General features: G+C 45.1%; 3 non-coding genes across 3 annotated transcripts; all 3 read right to left on the reverse strand.

Moving 5' to 3' along the window:
• Positions 1-277: 277 nt before the first annotated feature.
• On the reverse strand, positions 278-391 carry LOC120938174. Its single transcript, XR_005748817.1, has one exon. It is a non-coding gene; the product is annotated as a U5 spliceosomal RNA (small nuclear RNA).
• A 702-nt stretch (positions 392-1,093) lies between these two features.
• LOC120938181 lies at positions 1,094-1,208 on the reverse strand. Its single transcript, XR_005748824.1, has one exon. It is a non-coding gene; the product is annotated as a U5 spliceosomal RNA (small nuclear RNA).
• A 707-nt stretch (positions 1,209-1,915) lies between these two features.
• On the reverse strand, positions 1,916-2,030 carry LOC120938775. The gene has a single exon (XR_005749220.1). It is a non-coding gene; the product is annotated as a U5 spliceosomal RNA (small nuclear RNA).
• Between the last annotated feature and the right edge of the window lie 22,976 nt (positions 2,031-25,006).

The raw sequence follows: 25,006 nt of genomic DNA on the forward strand, positions 1-25,006 counted from the left end.
TTCAACTCATGGTGACTCCAAGACATTTAAATTTGCATGTCTGTGCAGCTGCATATGGGCGGGAATCAGCAGGCATGCATAACAATCGGCTTCATCAGAACAATATAAGACGCACGGCCTTGGAATTGGGGGCAAATATATGCATAGGTGGATCAAGACTATCAAGTAGTTTTCAAGGCCACGTTTACCACCACCACTACCACCACCAACAACAACATTAAAGCCATCTGCTTGCCTTTCCAAATCAAAGGATCTCAAGCTATTTTTCACCAAGGAGACCCAGCATTAGCCAGGCATCAAAAAATTCACCAAAACTCATGATTATTCCCCTCCACAGAAATCTTTAATAAAATGCAAAAGATTTAGTCATTCTAAAGTGAAACCAGAGTATAACCCAGCAAAACACAGATGCTGTTCAACTTATGGTGACTCCAAGACACCCTAATTTGCATGTGTGTGCAGCTGCATGGGGGCGGAAATCAGCAGGGACGCGTAACAATCAGCTTCATCAGAACAATATAAGATGCACGGCCCGGCAGAACACAGATGCTGTTCAACTCATGGTGACTCCAAGACACCCTAATTTACATGTCTGTGCAGCTGCAAGGGGGCGGGAATCAGCAGGCACGCATAACAATCGACTTCATCGGAACAATATAAGACGCATGGCCCAGCAGAACACAGAAGCTGTTCAACTCATGGTGACTCCAAGACACCCTAATTTGCATGGCTGTGCAGCTGCATGGGGGCAGGAATCAGCAGGCACACGTAACAATCAGCTTCATCAAAACAATATAAGACGCATGGCCCGGCAGAACATAGATGCTGTTCAACTCATGGTGACTCCAAGACATTGAAATTTGCATGTCTGTGCAGCTGCATATGGGCGGGAATTTAGCAGGCATGCATAACAATCGGCTTCATCAGAACAATATAAGACGCACGGCCTTGGAATTGGGGGCAAATATATGCATAGGTGGATCAAGACTATCAAGTAGTTTTCAAGGCCACGTTTACCACCACCACCAACAACATTAAAACCATCTGCTTGCCTTTCCAAATCAAAGGATCTCAAGCTATTTTTGACCAAGGAGGCCCGGCATTAACCAGGTATCAAAAAATTCACCAAAACTCATGGTTGTTCCCCTCCACAGAAATCTTTAAAAAAATGCAAAAGATTTAGTCATTCTAAAGTGAAACCAGAGTATAACCCAGCAAAACACAGATGCTGTTCAACTTATGGTGACTCCAAGACACCCTAATTTGCATGTGTGTGCAGCTGCATGGGGGCGGAAATCAGCAGGGACGCGTAACAATCAGCTTCATCAGAACAATATAAGATGCACGGCCCGGCAGAACACAGGTGCTGTTCAACTCATGGTGACTCCAAGACACCCTAATTTGCATGTCTGTGCAGCTGCAAGGGGGCGGGAATTAGCAGGCACGCATAACAATCGACTTCATCAGAACAATATAAGACGCACGGCCCAGCAGAACACAGAAGCTGTTCAACTCATGGTGACTACAAGACACCCTAATTTGCATGTATGTGCAGCTGGATGGGGGTGGGAATCAGCAGGCACACATAACAATCAGCTTCATCAGATCAATATAAGACGCATGGCCCGGCAGAACATAGATGCTGTTCAACTCATGGTGACTCCAAGACATTCAAATTTGCATGTCTGTGCAGCTGCATATGGGCGGCAATCAGCAGGCATGCATAACAATCGGCTTCATCAGAACAATATAAGACGCACGGCCATGGAATTGGGGGCAAATATATGCATAGGTGGATCAAGACTATCAAGTAGTTTTCAAGGCCACGTTTACCACCACCACCAACAACAACAACATTAAAGCCATCTACTTGCCTTTCCAAATCAAAGGATCTCAAGCTATTTTTGACCAAGGAAGCCCGGCATTAGCCAGGTATCAAAAAATTCACCAAAACTCATGGTTGTTCCCCTCCACAGAAATCTTTAATAAAATGCAAAAGATTTAATCATTCTAAAGAGAAACCAGAGTATAACCCAGCAATACACAGATGCTGTTCAACTTATGGTGACTCCAAGACACCCTAATTTGCATGTGTGTGCAGCTGCATGGCGGCAGGGATCAGCAGGGACGCGTAACAATCAGCTTCATCAGAACAATATAAGATGCACGGTCCGGCAGAACACAGATGCTGTTCAACTCATGGTGACTCCAAGACACCCTAATTTGCATGTCTGTGCAGCTGCATGGGGGCGGGAATCAGCAGGCACGCGTAACAATCGACTTCATCGGAACAATATAAGACGCACGGCCCAGCAGAACACAAGACAAATCCAGCTTGTATAATATTTAGTATTTACTAAACTTCAGACTTGCAAGTGATTGTATCTACCAAACAATTCCCCCGTGTACCTCTGAGAACTACCTCACAATAAGTACTTCACAATAAGTACCTCACAAAAAGGGATTCCTCACTACCTCACAATAAGTACTTCACAATAAGAACTACCTCACAATAAGAACTACCTCACAATACCACTTGTATTACCACTGATTGAAACCCCAAAAATTTGTATTAAAACAAAAATAATTCTGTAATTTAGTAGACTTAAATTAACTAAATAGATACATTAGAAGAGATAAAAAGGAAAATAAAGATTTGCATTTTTGGCAAACTTACAAATGCATTCATCATCGGCGCAGAGCTTCTTATCTGACAACTTCTGCATGAAAACCCCATCGGCCTTTTGATGAATAAATCCCAGACATAAGATTATGACCGCAACATACAAAGTCTTAGCCATTTTCCCCAGTTTCCTCCCAGGAGCTCGGTCAGTGTCTTAGAAGAGTGTACTGTGTATACTTTGAACCACTTGCAGTACATTTATGCTGGAACTGAACATCTGGAAAAACAGAGCCAGCCAATAGGATTGACCTGTACAGCATTCCATTCACACGCATGGACACGTGGATACAAGAGAGCTCCTATGCACTTGTTTATCAAAGACACTCAATAGCAATGCCCGGTGTAGGAAGGGAACGCTGCAAGCACACAAAATACACAGAAATATCTGCTCCAAAATATTGAACAAAACCTCCAACTTTGTGGCAGAATTTATATTTTCAGGTGAACCTGCGCTACCCAAGATATGCAAATCAACAAGTTCACTTTAAAGCAGACTTCCATAAACATACAGGCCTGGATTCACAAAGCACTTTCGCCGAAGTATCTCGAGATACGCCGCGTAAGTGCAAATATGCGGCGTCTTATCTGTGCCCCGTGCCCACAAAACTAAGATACGCCTGAAAATAGGTATGGATTATTTGCATAATTACATTGTGAGAATGTATATGCATACTGCGACAGACTCACCCGGGACATCCCCGGATCCTCTTCTGTCTAAAATCATACTATGTCCACTAGGGGCATAGGATGACTGAGAAATGATATCTTGAACTACCTGAGATGGGATTATTATGTAATTTTAATTCACAATATATTCCAGGATATCTGTAAAGAACTATTTACTGGTTGTTGATTCTGAACTCAACGGGTTAATTGTAAGAGTGACTCATTCATACTGTTGGGACACATACTGTTAAATGCTAATGTCCTCACCTCCAGCCATCTGTCTGTTCTCTGTGCTAATTGACCCTGCTATTGTGTGAAGATGTCCTGTGTTTACACTTATGATAATGTGTATTGTATAGCAGGTGAGCGAGGAGACAGGACGTCTACTCTGAAAGGTCATATCTATGAGTTGCCGAGTCTGGGTAAATGATTAGTTAATTAGCTCATGTCAGGGTTGGACTGGGACAAAAATTTGGCCCTGGACTTCATCCAGACCGGCCCACTTTAATTTTGCAAACACGCACAAAAACATTATTTCATCAGTGACCATGACCAGCAGTGGCAGTACATAAATTAATTCATGCTTGTGCCCTCCTTTATTGCAGAAATACTACAGGAGAGGGTCAGAGACTGCAAAACATACTACAGGCGAGGGTCAGAGACTGCAAAACATACTACAGGAGAGGGTCAGAGACTGCAAAACATACTACAGGCGAGGGTCAGAGACTGCAAAACATACTACAGGCGAGGGTCAGAGACTGCAAAACGTACTACAGGCGAGGGTCAGAGACTGCAAAACATACTACAGGCGAGGGTCAGAGACTGCAAAACATACTACAGGCGAGGGTCAGAGACTGCAAAACGTACTACAGGCGAGGGTCAGAGACTGCAAAACATACTACAGGCGAGGGTCAGAGACTGCAAAACGTACTACAGGCGAGGGTCAGAGACTGCAAAACATACTACAGGCGAGGGTCAGAGACTGCAAAACGTACTACAGGCGAGGGTCAGAGACTGCAAAACGTACTACAGGCGAGGGTCAGAGACTGCAAAACGTACTACAGGCGAGGGTCAGAGACTGCAAAACGTACTACAGGCGAGGGTCAGAGACTGCAAAACGTACTACAGGCGAGGGTCAGAGACTGCAAAACATACTACAGGCGAGGGTCAGAGACTGCAAAACGTACTACAGGCGAGGGTCAGAGACTGCAAAACGTACTACAGGCAAGGGTCAGAGACTGCAGACATAGTACAGGCGAGGGTCAGAGACTGCAAAACGTACTACAGGCGAGGGTCAGAGACTGCAGACATAGTACAGGCGAGGGTCAGAGACTGCAAAACATACTACAGGCAAGGGTCAGAGAGTGTGCGGACATAATTGGGCTGAAATTGGACCTGGGTGGCATGTGCATTGCACAGATTGCACAACGTGTTCCTGTGTTTTTCACTTTGCTGCATTAACTTGGCTGGAAGGGGGGCATTAGTTTGGGCACCTGGAGCATTTGTGCACATCACTTGTGACTTGTGGCAGACAGTATCTCTTTGATTTGAGGGGGGAAGGAGAGGATATGTGCTAAGGGGGGTGGATTTCATATACAAGTGGATTGCAGCACAAGTCCTAAAGTGCCCCCTTAAACATATCCTCTCCCCCCAAACCACTCATAGTGAACTGTAGGCTTGTTCTCCCCACCTCTGGAAAACTTACTTTGCAGTTGTTCAGGCAGTCTCAGACGAGCAGCTTTGACTCGGCAGCATGGTGAGCCTCCTCCTCCTCTGTGTACACAGGAAATATCACACAGCAGGAGAAGGAGGGGGCGGGCTCAGTTCTCTCCACTGCAGTCAGCTATGTGTGTGTATCAGGGGGGCCAGACAGCCGGGGACTGCAGGGAGAGATGTCGGCTGACTCGGCTCTCTCTGCAGTAAAAAGTGTAGCTCGTAGCAGCGTGCGGGAACGAAAATAGCCCGCACAAGCTGCTGCTCAGCAAGCCCTCGCTTATACAGTACTCTAAGTCTGATAAGCAGCGGTCAGCAGAGCGCAGAGACTCGGAGCTGTCACTGAGGGATCGGCCCACAGAGGGATCGGCCCACCGGGAATCTCCCGGTCCTCCCGATGGCCAGTCCATCCCTGGCTCATGTTAATTTATGTTCTGGTTACCTCCTCTTTAAACTGTATATAAGGTTGTATTCTTGGTTCTATTAAACACTCCGGCCGGGATTCAGATACATTTGAGTATCTTTAGAGCGGCGTAGCGCATCTGATATGCGCTACGCCGACGTAACATAGAGAGGGAAGTACACTATTCAGAAAGCACTTGCCAACAACGTTGCGCCGGCGTAACGTAAATAGGCCGGCGTAAGCCCGCCTAATTCAAAGTAGGTGGAAGGTGGGCGTGTTGTATTATAATGAAGCGTGACCACATTAAAAAAGCATGGCCGAACGAACGGCGGATGGGCGCACATGCTCAGAATCACGTTGAATCACGTCCCTAAGATACGCCCAGCCCCATTCACATACAACTTACGTAAACGACGTAAAATACGACTGCTGTTCCGACGTTTCCGACGTCCATACCTTAACATGACTTACGCCGGACGTACGCCTTACGCAAACGGCGTAGCTTACTGCGACGGGCGCAAGTACGTTCGTGAATCGGCGTATCTAGCTCATTTACATATTCGAAGCGTAAATCTACGGAAGCACCCCTAGCAGCCAGCGTAAATATGCACCCTAGATCCGACGGCGTACTAAGGCTTACGTCGGTCGGATGAAGCCATATTTCAGGCGTATCTAGGATTGTGAATAAGGCGCATAGATACTACGGCGCATCTCTACACTTACGCTGTGTATCTGTAGATACGCCCACGTAAGTGTTTTCTGAATCCCGGCCTCCATGTTCAGCACACAAACAAATCGTGGCCCAGATTCAAGAAGCACTTGCGCGGGAGCAAGTGTGATTTGCGCCGCGCAAGTACTGATTTGCTCCCAGGCAAATTTGCGGCTGATTCAGTAAACCAGCTAAGCCTGAAATTCTGCCTTTTTCCCGCGCACGCAGCCTCGCTGCTCCGGCGCAATTCTTGCGCAATTTTGCTCGAGGTGTAACTTGCGCATTCATGTTATTCCCTCAGCTAATATGCAAATTAGGTACTGCCGATGATTCTGAAACATGCGCGTGTGAGGCGCATCTTGCGCTGGAAGCGCGCAAGCTTTTTTCCCCGGGCAAACTTGCTCCTTCTAAAAGCAGGGGCAAGTTAGCAACAGATGGCCACATGTCAGCTGCAGGAGCGCGCAACTTCAGCAGCACCTAGACAGACGAGCTGAACAAGCAGAGCACCCACATTTTCGGGACCTCACATCTGTGCACCAACATGCCAGGGGCAGCTATGGTTCTTGATATTCTATTGACTGAGCCGACTCGTAGGAGGGCACGGGAGAGGATTTACAGAGGGCGCTACAACCTTTTTGATATGAGTGATAATGGGGTGTATCGCATGTTTCGCTTCAGCCCTGAAGTCATCCTTGAGTTGGTAACAATCCTGCAGGATGACATCAGCAGCCCGACCCATCGGGGACAGGCATTGCAGCCACTGGTGAAGGTAGTGGCAACCCTTCATTTTTTGGCAAGTGGCTCATTTCAGCGCACAGGTGGAATGGTGGCGGGGATGTCCCAATCCAGCATGAGCAGGTGTGTGCACCAAGTGATCCCTGCAATACTCAGACGCATGGGCACACAATTTATCAAACCAACCACGGCTGACCTGCGGCAGAAGGCAATCAGTGATTTTTATGAAATAGCCAGATTCCCACGCACTGTGGGTGCAATAGATTGTACCCATGTGGCACTACGCCCCCCCCGGCACCTCGAGCATATCTACTGCAACAGGAAGCATTGGCATTCGATAAATGTGCAGGTGATTGTGGATGCACATGGCCTCATATGGCATGTCCGTGCCAAACACCCAGGGTCAAGCCATGACAGTTTTATTTACCGACACAGCCCCATCCCAACCGAGTTTGACCAGAACATGTATGGAGACAGCTGGCTGATTGGTGAGTGACATGGGTGTCAGGTATGACTGCCCCCCCCCCATGATGCAGACATCACAAGGGGCACATGCACGACTAACATCCTCCTGTCTTTTCCCTTCCAGGTGACGCAGCATATGCCCTGGGACCTCACATGATGACCCCATTTCGTAACCCTCAAACACCAGGAGAGGAAAGATTTAACGAAGCCCATGCACGTACCCGTGCGGTGGTGGAGCGCACATTTGGCATCCTTAAATCTCAATTCAGATGTCTGGATAAATCAGGGGGGACCCTGTTGTATTCACCCAACTTTGTGTGCCAAATCATCGGGGCATGTTGCATTCTCCACAATTTTGCTGAGAGAAGGGGCATGCACATTGAGCTACGCAATGACCTTACCCCCGAACCACGCAATCCCCCCCCCCCAATAAACACTACCGGATCTTCTGAGGGAAGAGCAATCCGGAATGGTCTTGTGGAACGTCTCTTTGCACATTAAACACACCCTGATCTTGTCACAAGTATAATGCATGTATGCACACCACTGTGGTCCCTAGCACACACACATGCACCCCAAATTGGATTAGACCCAACAATACCACATGGTATTAGGGAGCAGCAACGCTGCGTCAAGGCTCCAATTATGTTGCTGTCCATTCATACACCTTTCACATGGCAGAGGGTGACACCCCTTTTCCAGCAGGAGTGCCACCCCCCCCCCATTCACACACCAGTCACACTGTAGTATACACTCCTCACCGTGTGTAGGGACTACAAATAAATATAAAAGCTCATATTCTGAGCATATAATAAAAAAAAATAGCTCATATTCTGAGCATATAATAAAAAAAATAGCTCATATTCTGAGCATATAATAAAAAAAAATAGCTCATATTCTGAGCATATAATAATTTTTCAAATTATATAAAAAAAAAAATTCTTCTTTGGGCCAAGGGTGCCCCGGCTCCGGCTCCTCAATCTCCGTGGTGCGGAGGAGGCATGGGGTGGGGATGGAGGGGGGGAGGAGCATCAACCCCTACTTCCAGACTCCTCGCAGGTGGTGGCTGCATGCCCTCCATGGCGTTGGCCAGGCGGGCGAGGATGGTGTTGGTCTGGCCCAACATCCGCATTTGGCGGGTGGTGGTGTTCCGCTGATGACGGCGGGTAACTCTCCCCTCCTCCCGCACTGCAGCGGTGTTGGCCTGCACAGGAGCGGTGTTGGCCTCCACCGCAGCTGCCATCCTGCTGACCTCAGCGGTTAATAAAGCGGGGGCGTTCTGCTGAGCCACCAAGCAGGTGACTATGGCCTTGGAGTTGCCACTTAGTTCATCCAGGCTCCGTGAGACATGTTTGTCCCGGTCTGCATGCAGGGTGAGGGCATGCTGCACAGAGGTGGAGGTGGATGCCATGCTGTCCGCCATACGTTTTACATCTCCCACCATGGCCCCTATATGGCGGCTCTGGAGGACCTGCTCCTCCAGCAGACCCTGACGGAGGCTGGAGGGTATATCCCTGGTTTTGAACAGAGCCTTCCTGGGAGGAGAGGCTCGGGCACGGACAGAGGGAGAAGGGGAGGCGTCCACAATGGAGGGGCTTGCCCTGGAGGGGCTTGCCCTGGAGGGGGATGACGTGTTGGCCGGGGGGGTGGTGGCCTTTGATCAGGGATGGTGGTATCCTCCTGGAGGGAGCCAGAGTCCTCCTGGATGATGAAAAAGGACTCCTCCTCCAAAACCACTTCCTCCACCATACTTGTCCCCGGTAGGATCTCCTCCTGTACCAGCATTGCCATAATGTCCATGGGGCCTGACTGGACCCCTGGCTCAGGTATGGATGGCGTAGGTCGCCCCGCAGCCGAAGACGGCCCAGCTTCATCATCCTCATCACCACCTGTGGATGACACCAAAAAAAAAAATTGTTGCTGGTGCAACACACTTCTCACATGTTCACTTCTACCCCCTCCCATGATGCACAGCAGATATGAAACAAAAATAATAGTTCCATGTTCACTTCTACCCCCAAATATGTTCACTTCTACCCCCTCCCATGATGCACAGCAGATATGAAACAAAATAACTTACCAGTCCCCAAGTTCCCAACAGTGGAGTCGTACCCTGCAAGTCCCTCCACCTGCTCCTGCACTAGAGTTTGGGCAATAATCTCCTCCTCCTGATTTAGTCGGATCTTACATCGTGGTCCACCTCCCGTGCCACCGGTATGTTTGCGGATAAGAGCCAGTTTCTCCCGGACCCTGCGCCTCATGTCATTTAGTTTTTTCTGGATGTCATCCCAGGAACGCTCTTGATTACCCAGGGCATTGATGTCCAGGGTTATGGCTTCATAGATAGCCCTCCTTTGGGCAACGGTGGTGTTTGGCCGCTGGGCACCATATAGGACTTCTTTATGGCGCTGGAGTGCAGCAATTAGGATGTCCATCTCCGCAGCCACGAAGTTGGCCTTTCTTTTTTTCGTTCCTTTGGGAGGTGCCATCTCTTCAAAATGGGCTAAATTTCCTTGCTCAGGGGGGGTTAGAAAAAGCAGGATGAAATTCAGCAAAGAACCTGCGCAAGTCTGCTCCTATTTATTTGCTCAGTGCAAGCAGCTGAGCAGGATTTGCCCTGAAAGTATGATAGGCGCAGTTTGACGCATGCGCAGACGGAAGCGCCATAACTGCGCATGCGCGCGCCCGGCGCAAACCTCTGCTGAGCCGAAAAATGCTCATTTACATAGGGGCACAGCCACTTTTACTTGCGCGGCCTTGCGCCCTCAGCTTTGCCTTAAACAGGAGCAAATTAACTGAACAAACGATTCCTGAATCAGGTGGCAATTTGGCTAAATTGCCCCAGCGCAGAGAAATTCAGCTGAGCAGCTCATGTGTAAGTAATGGGCAAATCACCGCGATTTGAGGACTTTCGTTCTGACACGCCGGCCGGCTTTCTTTTTATCTCTGCTGACACCCTGTTACTGAACTGTAAGTGTACTGCTTTTTTATTAAATACTTCTACGTTATCACGCTATGTGAGTTTTTTTCTCCTCCTCACACATATTGGACCTGCCGATTCCTTTGTTTACCATTGGCTGAGACGTCCTATTGTTGCTTACTGTTTACATCCCCTCTGCTCTGACTGATCCTGATGGATCATATGCTCTGGTAAGGGTCAGTGTGTGTACTGGTGGTGGTTTCTTGTGTTCACACTGTCTGTTGCCAGTCACTGGGGGATGCACTCATGTTTTTGCTATCACACGGATTTACACTATATGAGTTTTTTTCTTCTGGTTGCTTTATTGGTGGATTTGTGACCCCTGGAGGGATCGTCTTAAACAGACAAGTTCTACTACAACATACCCAGGGATTTCTGCTTGACTAGGTCTGATAGGACCTTCCTTTGCGGTAAGGGTCAGCAAGTTGCATTTTCCATTTGGAGCCAGACTCTTCTTCCTCTGTTTCACATTGGGGTGTCACACTCTAATTTGATGCACATTTGGACTATTAACCATTTGTTTTTTCACTTATTTGTGTAACACAATTTTGATTGATATTGGACTTTCACATAGCCTTCTGTTTGTTGTACTCAGTTATTTGAAGGCCTTTCAGTTTTTTAGCGCTACTCCACATTTTTGTGTAATGGGCAAATCTACCTGAATCTGGGCCCTTGTTTCTTTGTGTGCTTGAGAGCAGCTGGAATATCTGATATCTATATCCAGACTGATAGGAAGCGGTATATGACGGAAGCACTCAAGTGGAGTGTGGGACGCTCCGTTATACATACCTCCGAACATTTTGAGATGGGAATGAGGGACACCTACTAGAAAATGTATTTAGGCATAGGACACGCCCCCTGTCACACCCCCTTAACCACTTCAGCCCTGGAAAAATGTACCCCCTTTTTGACCAGAGCACTTTTTGCGATTCGGCACTTTGTTGCTTTAACTGACAATTGCGCAGTCATGCGATGTTGCACCCAAACAAAATTTACGTCCATTTTTTCCCACAAATAGAGCTTTCTTTTGGTGGTATTTGATCACCTCTGCGGTTTTTATTTTTTGCGCTATAAACAAAAAAAAAAGCAATATTTTTGACTTCTTGCTATAATAAATATCTCCAAAAAATATATAAACCAACAATTTTTTTCCTCAGTTTAGGCCGATATGTATTATTCTACATATTTTTGGTAAAAAAAAAAAAAAATCGCAATAAGCAAAAGTTATAGCATCTACAAAATAGGGGATATATTTATGGCATTTTTATAAAAAAAATTTTTTTACTAATAATGCCGGCGATCAGCGCTTTTTATCGTGACTGCGACATTATGGCGGACACATCGGACACTTTTGACACTATTTGGGACTAAGGGACTAGGTATAGGTCAAGTCACTTTATTAATTCACGCTAGTACTTGTACTAACTAACAGAACAGCGCCACACCTACATCACTCCCCCATTCACTCAATCTTTCTCCACCTAAGTGGTAGTAATCTGTAGAGGCAGCAGTTCTTTCCTTTTTTTATTTTTTCTACCGTGTACTTTTTCCTTGCATGGAATCATATAAAACCTTTTCACTATTTTGGGACGACTGTCATTTATACAGCGATCAGTGCTATAAAAATGCACTGATAACTGTGTAAATGACACTGGCAGGGAAGGGGTTAAACACTAGGGGCGATCAAGGGGTTAAGTGTGTCCTAGGGAGTGATTCTAACTGTGGGGGGGGGGGGCTACCACTGACATGACAACGATCACTGCTCCCGATTACAGGGAGCAGTAGATCCCTGTCATGTAACTAGGCAGAACAGGAAAATGCTTTGTTTAAATAGGCATCTCCCCATTCTGCCTCTCCGTGTCACGATTGGTGGGCGCTGGCAAAAAAAAAAAATTGCGGGGACAGCAAGCTCGATCATGGAGAACGTGGCGCGCACATGCGCCTGTTGCGTGGCAAATTAAAGGGGACATACTGATACTGCCCCTGCCATTCTGCCGACGTATATCGGCGTGGGGCGGTCGGCAACTGGTTAAAGAATAAACCCCCCAAAAAGGGTTAATTAAATCCATAAGGGCTTTATTTACCACTATTATCCCTTTTATATTGGCTTTTAAAATTTACAAATGCAGCAATTTTGAATTTGGATGAAAGGTTTAGCAATGGGAAACACTTTTTGAAAGATAAAAAGTGCATTTTATATCCAAATATATAGATCAGACCAAAATGAGGGACAAATGAGGAGGAAAGAGGGACATTGCTCCAAATCAGGGACAGTCCCTCAAAATCAGGGACGGTTGGGAGCTATGTATATGCCATACCTGTGGGACCGCTATGGAAGTGGAGAATCACTGTAGTATTCAATGTGCTGGTTGGCTGCCCTGCTGCACAGTAAACACAGGGGGTTGCCTGTTCGGCATGGGCGCCATTCACAGAACACCTTGCATTTTTCTCAATGAATGCAAAGCGTTCTATGATTGCACAAGGTGGGGATCATGACACCACTGCCCCCCCCCCTCTCCCTCTCCCTCTCCCTCTCCATCTTGCCAAGCTCATACCTAGAGTTCAGCTTTAAAGTGTATCAATAGCTTTTGCTTAAAGGAGAAGTACAACCAAAGCTCTTTTGACTGTATTTCTCCTGTGGCCTAACATCACAGAGCCGGTCCAGGTTACGGAAAGATCACAACTATATGGTCGGAAACTGCCCACATGCCTGGACCAGCACCTGTCTCAGCCTCTCAGTCAGCCACTGAGAGCCTAAGCCTGCAGCCCCGCCCCCTCCACAGCCCAACGCTCCAGTGAGCGCAGGAGGGGCAGAGCAGAGAGCGGTGACTAACAGTCACCAGCTCTCTGCTCAGGATGCTATGAAAACCTAGCAACTAGCAATGTTTGATAGCTCAATTCCCAGTTTTAGAGCCGGCCGGGGACAGATGCAGCATTGTACCAATGCTCCATCCACCTAGGTAAGTATGATTTAAAAATAGGTACTGTGACAGATGTGTGGGAGGCCAGGAATAATGTGAAGGGGGCTTGTGGCAGGAATCTGGAGGAGGGGGATCTTAAAGGGGGGGAGCTGAGAACAGGAATGTAAAGTGAGGATTAGAACAGGAATTTAAAGACAAGGTGAATACAGGAATGTAAAGGGGGGGGGGGAATGCAAAGGGTGAGGAAAGGAATGTGAAGGGGGAATGAGGACAGGAATGTAAAGGGGGGGCAGGAATGTGAAGGAGGAGGGGGTGATATAAAGGGGGAATGAAGTAGCAATGTAAAGAACGGTGAGGAAAGGAATGTGAAGGGGGTGATGCAAAGTTGGGGGGGTGACGACAGCCATAAGGGGGGTGATATGTAGGGGGGCTGAGGTCAGTAATGTGAAGGAGGAAGGGGCTGATATAAAGGGGGCAGAGAACAGGCATGTGATGGGGAGGTAATAATAATGGGGGAGTGATGTGAGGGGGTTGAAGACATTGCTGTAAAGGGGGTGATGTATAGGGGGCTGTGATGTATAGGGGGGTTGTGATGTGCAGGGGGGCTGAGAACACTGTTCTGATGTGAAGAATTTGAGGCTAGGTTTATATCACTGCTACCTGTGTTCTGTGTGTAGGCCGTTTTTACATGCACAAAGCAATTAAACTGCGCTGCACCAAGCTAGTTTGGTGGTCACGAAAGTGTGCAGAGTTTGCCGATGCTTCAAGGTGCCCTTAGGAATTAAACAGCGATTCGGACCTCAGCTAGAAGAAAATTTGAATGACTGGACCTCCGTGAATTTTATTTCAATACCCCTGGTGTATATGATCAGTGCTGGTGAAGTCAATGTCAGTTAGTGTCAATTGCCCACTGCGCTATCACAGTTCCACTATATCTGCTGATCACTGCGCCTTTACTAGTATTAAAATAAAAAATGAAAAGTATCTATACCATAGTTTGTAGACGCTATAACTTTCATGCAAACAATCAATATGCACTTATTGGGATTAACCAAAGACATAAAGTTGTGCTCATAAGTAAACATACCCTGGCAGAATTTATGATTTCTTGGCCATTTTCCAGAGAATATGAATGATAACACAAAAACATTTATTTTACTCATGGTTAGTGTTTGAATGTAGCCATTTATTATTAATCAACTGTGTTTACTCTTTTTAAATCATAATGGCAACAGAAACTACCCAAATTACCCTGATCAAAAGTTTACATACCCTGGTGATTTTGGCCTGATAACATGCAAGTTGACAAAAAGGGATTTGAATGGCCATTAAAGGTAACCATCCTGACCTGTGATCTGTTTTCTTGTAATTAGTGTGTATATATAAAAGGTCAATGAGTTTCTGGACTCCTGACAGACCCTTGCATCTTTCATCCAGTGCTGCACTGACGTTTCTGGATTCTGAGTCATGGGGAAAGCAAAAGAACTGTCAAAGGATCTGCGGGAAAAAGTAGTTGAACTGTATAAAACAGGAAAGGGATATAAAGATATATCCAAGGAATTGAGAATGGCAATCAGCAGTGTTCAAACTCTAATCAAGAAGTGGAAAATGAGGGGTTCTGTTGAAACCAAACCACAGTCAGGTAGACCAACTAAAATTTCAGCCACAACTGCCAGGAAATTGTCCGGGGATGCAAAGAAAAACCCACAAATAACTTCAGGTAAAATACAGGACTCTCTGAAAACATGTGGTGTGGCTGTTTCAAAATGCGCAATAAGGAGGCACAATGGACTGCATGATCGAGTCGCCAGAAGAAAGCCATTACTAAGCAAATGCCACAAATTCCGCTTACAATACGCCAAACAGTACAGAGACAAGCCTCAAACCTTCTAGGAAAAAAATTATTTGGAGTGATGAGACCAAAATTTAGCTTTTTGGCCACAACCATAAACGCTACATTTGGAGGGGAGTCAACAAGGCCTATGATGTACACCATTCCTACTGTGAAACACGGAGGTGGATCGCTGATGTTTTGGGGATGTGTGAGCTACAAAGGCACAGGAAATTAGGTCAAAATTGATGGCAAGATGAATGCAGTATGTTATCAAAAAATACTGGAGGAACATTTGCATTTATCAGCCAGGAATCTGCACCTGGGACATACTTGGACATTCCAACATGACAATGATCCAAAACACAAGTCAAGCTGTCATTGGCTACAGCAGAATAAAGTGAAGGTTCTGGAGTGGGCATCTCAGTCTCCTGACCTCAATATCATTGAGCCACTCTGGGGAGATCTCAAACGTGCAGTTCATGCAAGACAGCCCAAGAATTTACAGGAACTGGAGTTTTTTTGTCAAGAGGAATTGCCAGCTTTACCATCAGAGACGATATAGAGCCTCACCCACAAATACCACAAAAGACTTCCAGCTGTCATTGATGTTAAAAGGGCACATTACATGGTATTAAAGTGGAGGTTCCATCAAAAAAAACTATTTTGCTTTAAACTGTAGCTTACGACTAAAAAAGAAAAAAAAAAGAAACTTTTTTTTTTTTTACTCATCTGGAAATGCCTGTTGCTATGCGGTCCCACAAAATCTGCCTTTGAAACCACCTAGGATTCTGACATCATCTCCCTCTAATGCTCCTGGGAAATGTGTGTCATCATTTCCCAGGATGCAGTGCGCTGTCCAATTATCACTCCCCATCCAAGACTTCCAGGAAGTAAGTGCTTGTAGGCTTCACAATGCCCACAAGCAAAATGACAACGGTGTAGATATAGTTTTATAAACTATCTTTTTTGAATATCGATGCGGATCGGCGGCGGATTGTAAAATAGTAAGTGACCAGATTTATATTATAAAAACGCAGGATGAAAGGACATACATTTAAAAAATGCTAATTGTGGTTGGAACTCCGCTTTATGAACTGGGGTATGTAAACTTTTGATCAGGGTCATTTGGGTAGTTTTCTGTTGCCATTATGCCAAACACTAACCATGAGTGAAAGAAACGTTTTTGAGTTAGCATTCATATTCTCTGAAAGATGGCCAAGAAATTATATATTCTGCCAGGGTATGTAAACTTATGAGCACAACTGTAGCAGAATACATTTTGGCTATTTTTATTTATATTTTCGAAATTTTTGATCTTTTTTCATTTATATCACAAATAGTAAGAAAACCCCAGTGGTGGACAGATACCACAAAAAAAAAAAAAAATGTGTGAAAAAAATATATATACATTTTGTTTGGGTACAGCATTTTATGACCACGCAATTACCAGTCAAAATAGCCAAAAATGTCCTTGTCATGAACGGGGTAAAACTCTCCAGAGCGCAAGTGGTCAATGGAGTTAATGGACTGTTGCATGTGTGATTGGTAGCCTCTGCACTGTTTGGGGAAGAACCAGTTAAAATCAGCGGCTTCAACGAGGGCAGCGCTACACAGGCTTTAAAAAAGGATGCAGCAATAAATTAACAAAAAAAAAGCTGGCTTCAGTCTCCAACAAACACAATTAAAAAAAGAAAATTCTAAATGCCATTTTTCAAATCTTAGGATGAGGGAGCATTGAGAGCGCAGAGACCTTGCGTATGTCATAATCACAAAAGATCGTTTTTAAAGAAGACCTCTGAGGTATTTCAGCTGCGGATAAACTTTCAAGGCTGTGATCATGTGTGTGTGGCTGAATGACACGGAAGAACTGTTCCTTCTTGAAGGGCACACACTGAGATTCTGCATAATCACAAAGTTTCTGCTCTTAATTTATTTACAAGGAGCAAAAAAGAGAGCCTGAATCCGCAAGTGAAGCGTAAAAGACCGCGTTTGGTATGCAAGAGTGGCTGAGCAAACACAAACTACGTTAAGACAAAAAAGTTATTGAAAAAAAAAAAAAAGGTTTGTAAAGTATAGACATCAGTTTAAAACTGTTTAAACTAGAAAAAATTAGCTCAGTGAATTGTGTAAAAAAAAAAAAAAAGGAAAAAAGTTAAAAGCTGGAGACAGCAGGGTACAGTTCATTTACACATGAGCGACCTGTGTCAATTCTGACAGGTGTCAAAATGTGATTGAACAATGGCACCAGTCACATTGTACACTGAAGAGCAGCGTCCTAGAACATTTTAATAAGGCCCTGAGAAAACAGAATTTAAAGTCACTGAATATATAATATAAATATATATAAATATATAAATATATATATATATATATATATATATATATATATATATAGAGAGAGAGAGAGAGAGAGAGAGAGAGAGAGGGGGGGGGGGAGAGAGAGAGAGAGAGAGAGAGAGTGGGAGAGAGAGAGTGGGAGAGAGAGAGTGGGAGAAGGGTTATTAGAAAATCTAGCTGGGGAAGCAGCTATAAGACACCTAGGGCAAAAATCAAGACTGCTTGTATAATGAGAAACAAGAAGTTAGGCCCACTTAAACTTAAAGGGGTTGTAAAGGTACATGTTGCTTTTCCTAAACAGCTTCTTTTACCTTAGTGCAGTCCTCCTTCACTTACCTCATCCTTCGATTTTGCTTTTAAATGTCCTTATTTCTTCTGAGAAATCCTCACTTCCTGTTCTTCTGTCTGTAACTACACACCGTAATGCAAGGCTTTCTCCCTGGTGTGGAGTGTCGTGCTTGCCCCCTCCCTTGGACTACTAGAGAGTCAGGACGCCCACTAACACACAGCTCCTTTCTCTATCTGCAATGTAGAGTGTCCTGACTCTCCTGTAGTCCAAGTGAGGGGGCGAGCACGACACTCCACACCAAGGAGAAAGCCTTGCATTACTGTGTACTCCACACAGTAATGCAAGGCTTTCTCCCTAGTGTGGAGTGTCGTGCTCTCCCCCTCCCTTGGACCACAGGAGAGTCAGGACACTCTACACTGCAGACAGAAGAACAGGAAGTGAGGATTTCTCAGAAGAAATAAGGACATTTAAAAGCGAAATCAAAGGATGAGGTAAGTGAAGGAGGACTGCACTAAGGTAAAGGAAGCTATTTAGGAAAAAAAATTGTACCTTTACAACCCCTTTAATATTAAAAGGGTTGTAAACCCTTACAGACCACTTGGCCCTACAGGTAAGCCTAGATTAAGGCTTACCTGTAGGTGCAAGAAATATCTCCTTAACCTACGTGGTTAAGGAGAAATTTGCAGAAAAGACTGCACTGAAGTCTATGGCGCATGCGCGCCGTAGACAACGACGCCGGCGCACTGAGCGTGCCGTTAATGAATGGGACTGCGCCATCCCTGACGGCTCCCACGCGCATGCCCGGTAATGACATCATCGTTGCTCCGGCCAGTCACGGCGACGGAGCAGCGATACTCGGATGTATAACCGGGTATCTGTCAGCGGCGAAGGAGAGGAACGAGGGTCGCTGCAGGGGCTTAGATCTCAGGTAATTCATAATGAACTAGTATGCTATGCATACTAGCTCATTATGCCTTTCTCTTGAAGGGTATTTTTTTTTAGAAAAACTTTCAGAGGGTTTACTTCCTCTTTAACCTCCCTGGCGGTATGATTCTGTCTGGAATTACGTACCAAAAGTGGTACAATTATTTTGCAAGGAAATTTGGTGTTTTATACTGTAGGCCTGCAATTTTTAGGAATAACTCAATCTGACCAAACAAGAGTCTAGTAGGCATCCCGGGTATGATTTTTTTTTTAAAACAAAATTATAAATTATAATATAATAAATAATTATAAATAATTATAACAAATAATAATATAATTATAATAAAAAATATTCAATAATGTAATCAACTCAAAATCACGGAAATTTGATCAGTTGCAGAATTTTCGCTGTCATTACTTTTATTTTTTTATGACGTATTTCCCCACAAATCGCTATGGCACAATTCTGCAAGTGATTATAATTTATTATCGCTGTTTTCTAGCTGATCTAAAACCATTTTTTACATAAAGGGACACTTTTGGACAATCTACAGTTTGCAGGGAGAAAGAACCGTTTTTATTTTATAAAAGTACATGTAGGGCACTGGGCAGACCACTAGGGACAAGGGGGGTGTGTATTTTTTACATACAGTACTGTAATCTATAAGATTACAGTATACTGTATGTAATGTGTTTGTTTACTTTTTTTGAATTTGGCGCCGTTCTCTGCCCCCATGCCTCGTAACGTCGTAGGGAACGGAGATCGGCGGCACACAGGGACACTGTGAATCGAGCGAGGACTCACTCGCTCACACAGCGGGGATGCATCGCTGGATCCAGGGACAAGGTAAGTAACTTGCCTGTGGATTCAGCGAGCAGGTAAACCGCGCCGCTGCACACTCTGCACGTCCACCCCGAGCGTGACTCGGGGATACCGATCCTAACATGGAAAACCCACCCCGAGTCACGCTCGGGTTTACCGCTAAGGGAGTTAAAGCAGTGTTAAACCCAAAAGCAAACATTTATTATATTTACTAGCTTACCAATTCTTAGATGCGATGCCGCATTATTTTTCTTTTTGTAGGCTTTCTTCTGTTTTCACCTGGTGATCCAGCAAGCAAGTCTGCTGTTTTTCACAAGCTCAATCTCTCCAGCAGAATGTATCCGTTTACATGGATGAGACAAACAACTTAAGGCCCCTTTCACATGGGTGAACCGATCAGGTTTAATTATCTGAACCTACCCGCTGCTTGACCTGTCCCTGCAGTGTTTTCTCTACATCACGTTCCAGCGGCCTTGGTTTCTGACATCAAGACACTCCATAACCCTGCACTGGACACAATGAAGCCGAACGACAGTTCATAGCTGGATTATGTGGGAGCAGAGGATGAGGTAAGTTTCTCCTATCCCCCAGTCAAAATGTGCAATGAACCAACTGGGCCATAACACCTTATGAAAGCGCCGGCCCCCACTCCCCGCTCCCCCAGCTAGTGAGAGACCTTCTCCTCACCATGAGCTTGTCAACATTTTATAAATAAATGTGCTTTGCCCACGTGGCCATATCACTCATTCACAGTGCTCTGTAAATATAAACTAAAAGGCCCGACAATTTAGGCGGCTGACGGCTTGTAGTTCTAAATGAAGTACCACGTCGCTGTGGCAGTTCATTCGTGCTTTCTGTCAGAGTGTATCGGTTTCCTCATACAAGGTACGAGGAAGCCGATACACTGACAGGTCTGCAGGAGACTTGCATGGCATTAGCAATATGCTGGTGCAATGCTTTACAGGCTCCTGCAACAACAAATAATAAATGCACATTTTTGTACCTGCAAAAAAATATGCATTTATTATTTTTTGACAAAAAGATCAACTTATCCTTTAACCGCTTCCCGACCACCCTCTAAAGGTGGCTGGATAGCGCTAATCGCCATAGGTTTATGTCAGTCCATGCATGTGATATAGCTGGCGGGCATGTGTCGTGCCCGCTGGTGCAGCGGAATTGATGTCCGCCGGCGACGCGCGATATACAGAGGCAGAATGGGTATCTAATTATGTAAATAAGGCAGATCCCCGTTCTGACAGGAGACATCATGGAGATCTGCTGTTCCCAGTCATGTGGTGTTCCAGGCAGCCCCCCCCCCCCCCACAGTTAGAACACACCCAGAGAACACAGTTAACCCCTTGATCGCCCCCTAGTGTTAACCCCTTCCCCGCCAGTGTCATTTTTACATTGATCGGTGCATTTTTATAGCACCGATCAATGTAATGTCACTGGTCCCCAAAAAGTGTCATGGGGGGTATTTGTATTTTCCTGGCATTTTAGGGCCTCAAGAACTGATAGTCAGTACATCAGGATTGATAAATTTTCAGATATATATATGCTGTATATATACCATACACGCTCCTGTTCCCCTGACGATGTGCTCTGACACAAAACAGATTGGGAGGGGCTTGAACTTGAGTACATTTTGTAAATATTTTATTATATCTTTTCATGTGACAACACTGAAGAAATTACACTTTGATACAATGTAAAGTAGTGAGTGTACAGCTTGTATAACAGTGTCAATTTGCTGTCCCCTCAAAATAACTCAACACACAGCCAATAGTGTCTAAACCACTGGCAACAAAAGTGAGTACACGCCTAAGTGAAAATGTCCAAATTGGGCCCAAAGTGTCAATATTTTGCGTGGCCACCATTATTTTCCAGCACTGCCCCTTAACTCTCATTGGCGTGGAGTTCACCAGAGCTTCACAGGTTGCCACTGGATTCCTCTTCCACTCCTCCATGACAACATCATGGAGCTGGTGGATGTTAGAGACCTTGCGCTCATCCACCTTCCGCTTAAGGGATCCCCACAGATGCTCAATGGGGTTTAGGTCTAGAGACATTTTTGGCCAATCTATCAGCTTTACCCTTAGCTTCTTTAGCAAGGCAGTGGCCTTCTTGGAGGTGTGTTTGAGGTTGTTATCATGTTGGAATACTGCCCTGCGGCCCAGTTTCCGAAGGGAGGGGATCATGCTCTGCTTCAGTATGTCACAGTACATGTTGGCCTTTAGGATTCCCTCATAAAACTGTAGCTCCCAGTGCTGGCAGCACTCATGCAGACCCAGACCATGACACTCCCACCACCATGCTTGACTGTAGGCAAGACACACTTGTTTTTGTACTCTTCACCTGGTTGCCACCACACAAGCTTGCCATAATCTGAACCAAATAAGTTTATCTTGGTCTCATCATACCACAGGACGTGGTTTTAGTAATTCCATGTTCTTAGTCTGCTTGTCTTCAGCAAACTGTTTGCGGTCTTTCTTGTGCATCATCTTTAGAAGAGGCTTCCTTCTGGGACGACAACCATGTAGACCAATTTGATGCAGTGTGTGGCGCATGGTCTGAGCACTGATAGGCTGACCCCCCCATCCCTTCAACCTCTGCAGCAATACTGGCAGCACTCATACCTCTATTTCCCAAAGTTAACCTCTCAATATGATGCTAAGCACGTGCACTTAACTTCTTTGGTCGACCATGGCAAGGCCTGTTCTATGTGGAACCTGTACTGTTTAACCGCTGTATGGTCTTGGCCACCGTGCTGTAGCATAACTACTTGCCGACCGCCCACCGTCGTTATATGTCATCACTTTGAAGATGGATATCTCGGTAACGGCAGCAGCTGCTGCCACAACCGAGATATTCATCTCTTCAGTGGGCGGTCCTGTCAGCGATAACGGCGGTCTCCGTGAGATCGCCGTTATCGGTGGCGGGAGAGGGCCCCCCCCTCCCGCCGCTCTCCCGCACCCTCCGCCGCTTACCGTAGCCGTCGGTAGCGGCGGAGGAGATCGCGACCGTTCGGCAGCTGTGCGGGGTTGCGAGTGAAGGAAAAATCTCCTTCGCCTGTCCCCATAGCTCTGCTGGGCGGAAGTGACATCAAAACGTCAGTCCCGCCCAGCGTCTTAAAGCAACATTTTTTTTTTTTGTCATTTGAAAAAATGACAGTTTCACATTTTTTTTTGCATTTAAGCCTAAATATGAGATCTGAGGTCTTTTTGACCCCAGATCTCATATTTAAGAGGACCTGTCATGCTTTTTTCTATTACAAGGGATGTTTACATTCCTTGTAATAGGAATAAAAGTGATAATTTTTTTATTTTTTTTATTTCAGTGTTAAAAAATGTAAAATAAATAAAAATAAATACGAAACCCCCCCAAAAAAATTTTTAAAGCGCCCCGTCCCGACGAGCTCGCGCGTAGAAGCGAACGTATACGCGAGTAGCGCCCGCATATGAAAACGGTGTTCAAACCATACAAGTGAGGTATCGCCGCGATTGTTAGAGCGAGAGCAATCATTGTAGCCCTAGGCCTACTCTGTAACTCAAAAAATGCAACCTGTAGAATTTTTTAAACGTCGCCTATCAAGATTTTTAAGGGTAAAAGTTTGACGCCATGCCACGAGCGGGTGCAATTTTTAAGCGTGACATGTTGGGTATCATTTTACTCGGCGTAACATTATCTTTCACAATATATAAAAAAATTGGGCCAAATTTATTGTTGTCTTATTTTTTAATTAAAAAAAGTGAATTTTTTCCAAAAAAAGTGCGCTTGTAAGACCGCTGCGCAAATACGGTGTGACAAAAAGTATTGCAATGACTGCCATTTTATTCTCTAGGGTGTTAGAAAAATATATATATAATGTTTGGGGGTTTTAAGTAATTTTCTAGCAAAAAAAAATGTTTTAGTCTCGTAAACACCGACTCTGAAAAACAGGCCCGGGGGTTAAGTGGTTAATTAGCAACAATTATTTTTTCAGATCCTCAGAGTTCTTTGCCATGAGGTGCCATGTTGAACTTCCAGTGACCAGTATGAGAGCGATTACACCAAATTTAACACACCTACTCCCCATTCACACCCGAGACCTTATAACACTAACGAGTCGCATGACATCAGGGAGGGAAAATGGCTAATTGGGCCCAATTTGGACTTTTCACTTAGGGGTGTACTCACTTTTGTTGCCAGCTGTTTAGAGAATAATGGCTGTGCGTTGAGTTATTTTGAGGGGACAGCAAATTTACACTGTTATACAAGCTGTACACTCACTACTTTACATTGTAGCAAAGTCTCCTTTCTTCAGTGTTGTCACATGAAAAGATATAATAAAATATTTACTTTTGTGAGATACTGTAGATGCCTAGCGTTTTTCACACTATATGCGGCCTCTATTTTCTTCCTCCAATGTGGTGATACAAACGGTCTGACTGGGTTTGTAAACTTGGAGTTGCTCAGCTTGATTGTTGGATGAGGACCACCATAGGATATCTAGAGACGCCTGTTGTGGCAAATGCTTGATTAATCTCTGTTACTGGAGATCCATAGCATCTGTCTAGAGTCTCATTTGTAGTGAAGGGCACAAGATTGGAGTTTTTTACACCATCACTCACACTGCTGTTGGTGAACCCAGGAACATGCATATTTCATTGATATTTGGTGGATAAACTTTTATTATTTATTTTCTTACTTTTTCCATTTGTTATTTATATTAGACTTCTGATTGGTCAGATATATTTGAATTTTAGCACTTAGCAAATTATTCAGGTGGTAGTGCACTTTATATGTAATCCATGTTGAACCTTTGGATTGTTCACATTCACTTTTTTTTTAGCGCTCATTGAATATTCTATCTGGTAGCACACCTGTTCTATGTGTATGTATTTTTTTGTTCATCTTTGTATGTGGATGCGAAATAGGTTCAGCTCTGGGTATAAAGTAATCACACTGAGCACAAAAAAGTTATATATATATACAGCCCTCAAAATTTGCACTCGCCTGCTAGCATTTGGCGAGTGGATTTAAGCTGGGGGCGAGTGATGACAGGCCTGCATGACCAATGTCCCTTCAACTGTGCCTACACTTAGAGTCCCGATGCGATTGGCGGCCGAAGAGGAAAGGTGCATGCTCGGGAAAAGTAGTCTGGTGAGCCGCACACAGGCAGAGCAGTACACAGGTGCTCTCCTTATAATTCTCATTAAGCCATGGGACCTAACAGTATGACCTCTCTGAGCCTGCCCCCCTCCCCCCCGGCCAATGTAGCTGGAGAACAGAGAGCAGGGAGCAGGAAGTAATGAGTCAGGTGGAGGATTGCGAAAATTACCACTCCGGGTGTCCCAGGTAGGCAGTGCAGCGCTCACTGAAAGTTGCCCTGACATGAGAGCGGCAGCCTTCTAGTTTGTGCAGTTTTCTTCTCCTTGTGCTCTATGTAAGTGTCCAGCAGTTCAGCCTGAGCACTGTGAGCAGACTGGTCTCAATGTGTGCTGTGCGGTGTCAGTGTGCGCTGTGCTATGGTGTCAATGGCTGT

The sequence above is a fragment of the Rana temporaria genome, chromosome 4 (genome assembly GCF_905171775.1).
Source record: "Rana temporaria chromosome 4, aRanTem1.1, whole genome shotgun sequence".
Classification (NCBI taxonomy): Eukaryota; Metazoa; Chordata; class Amphibia; order Anura; family Ranidae; genus Rana; species Rana temporaria.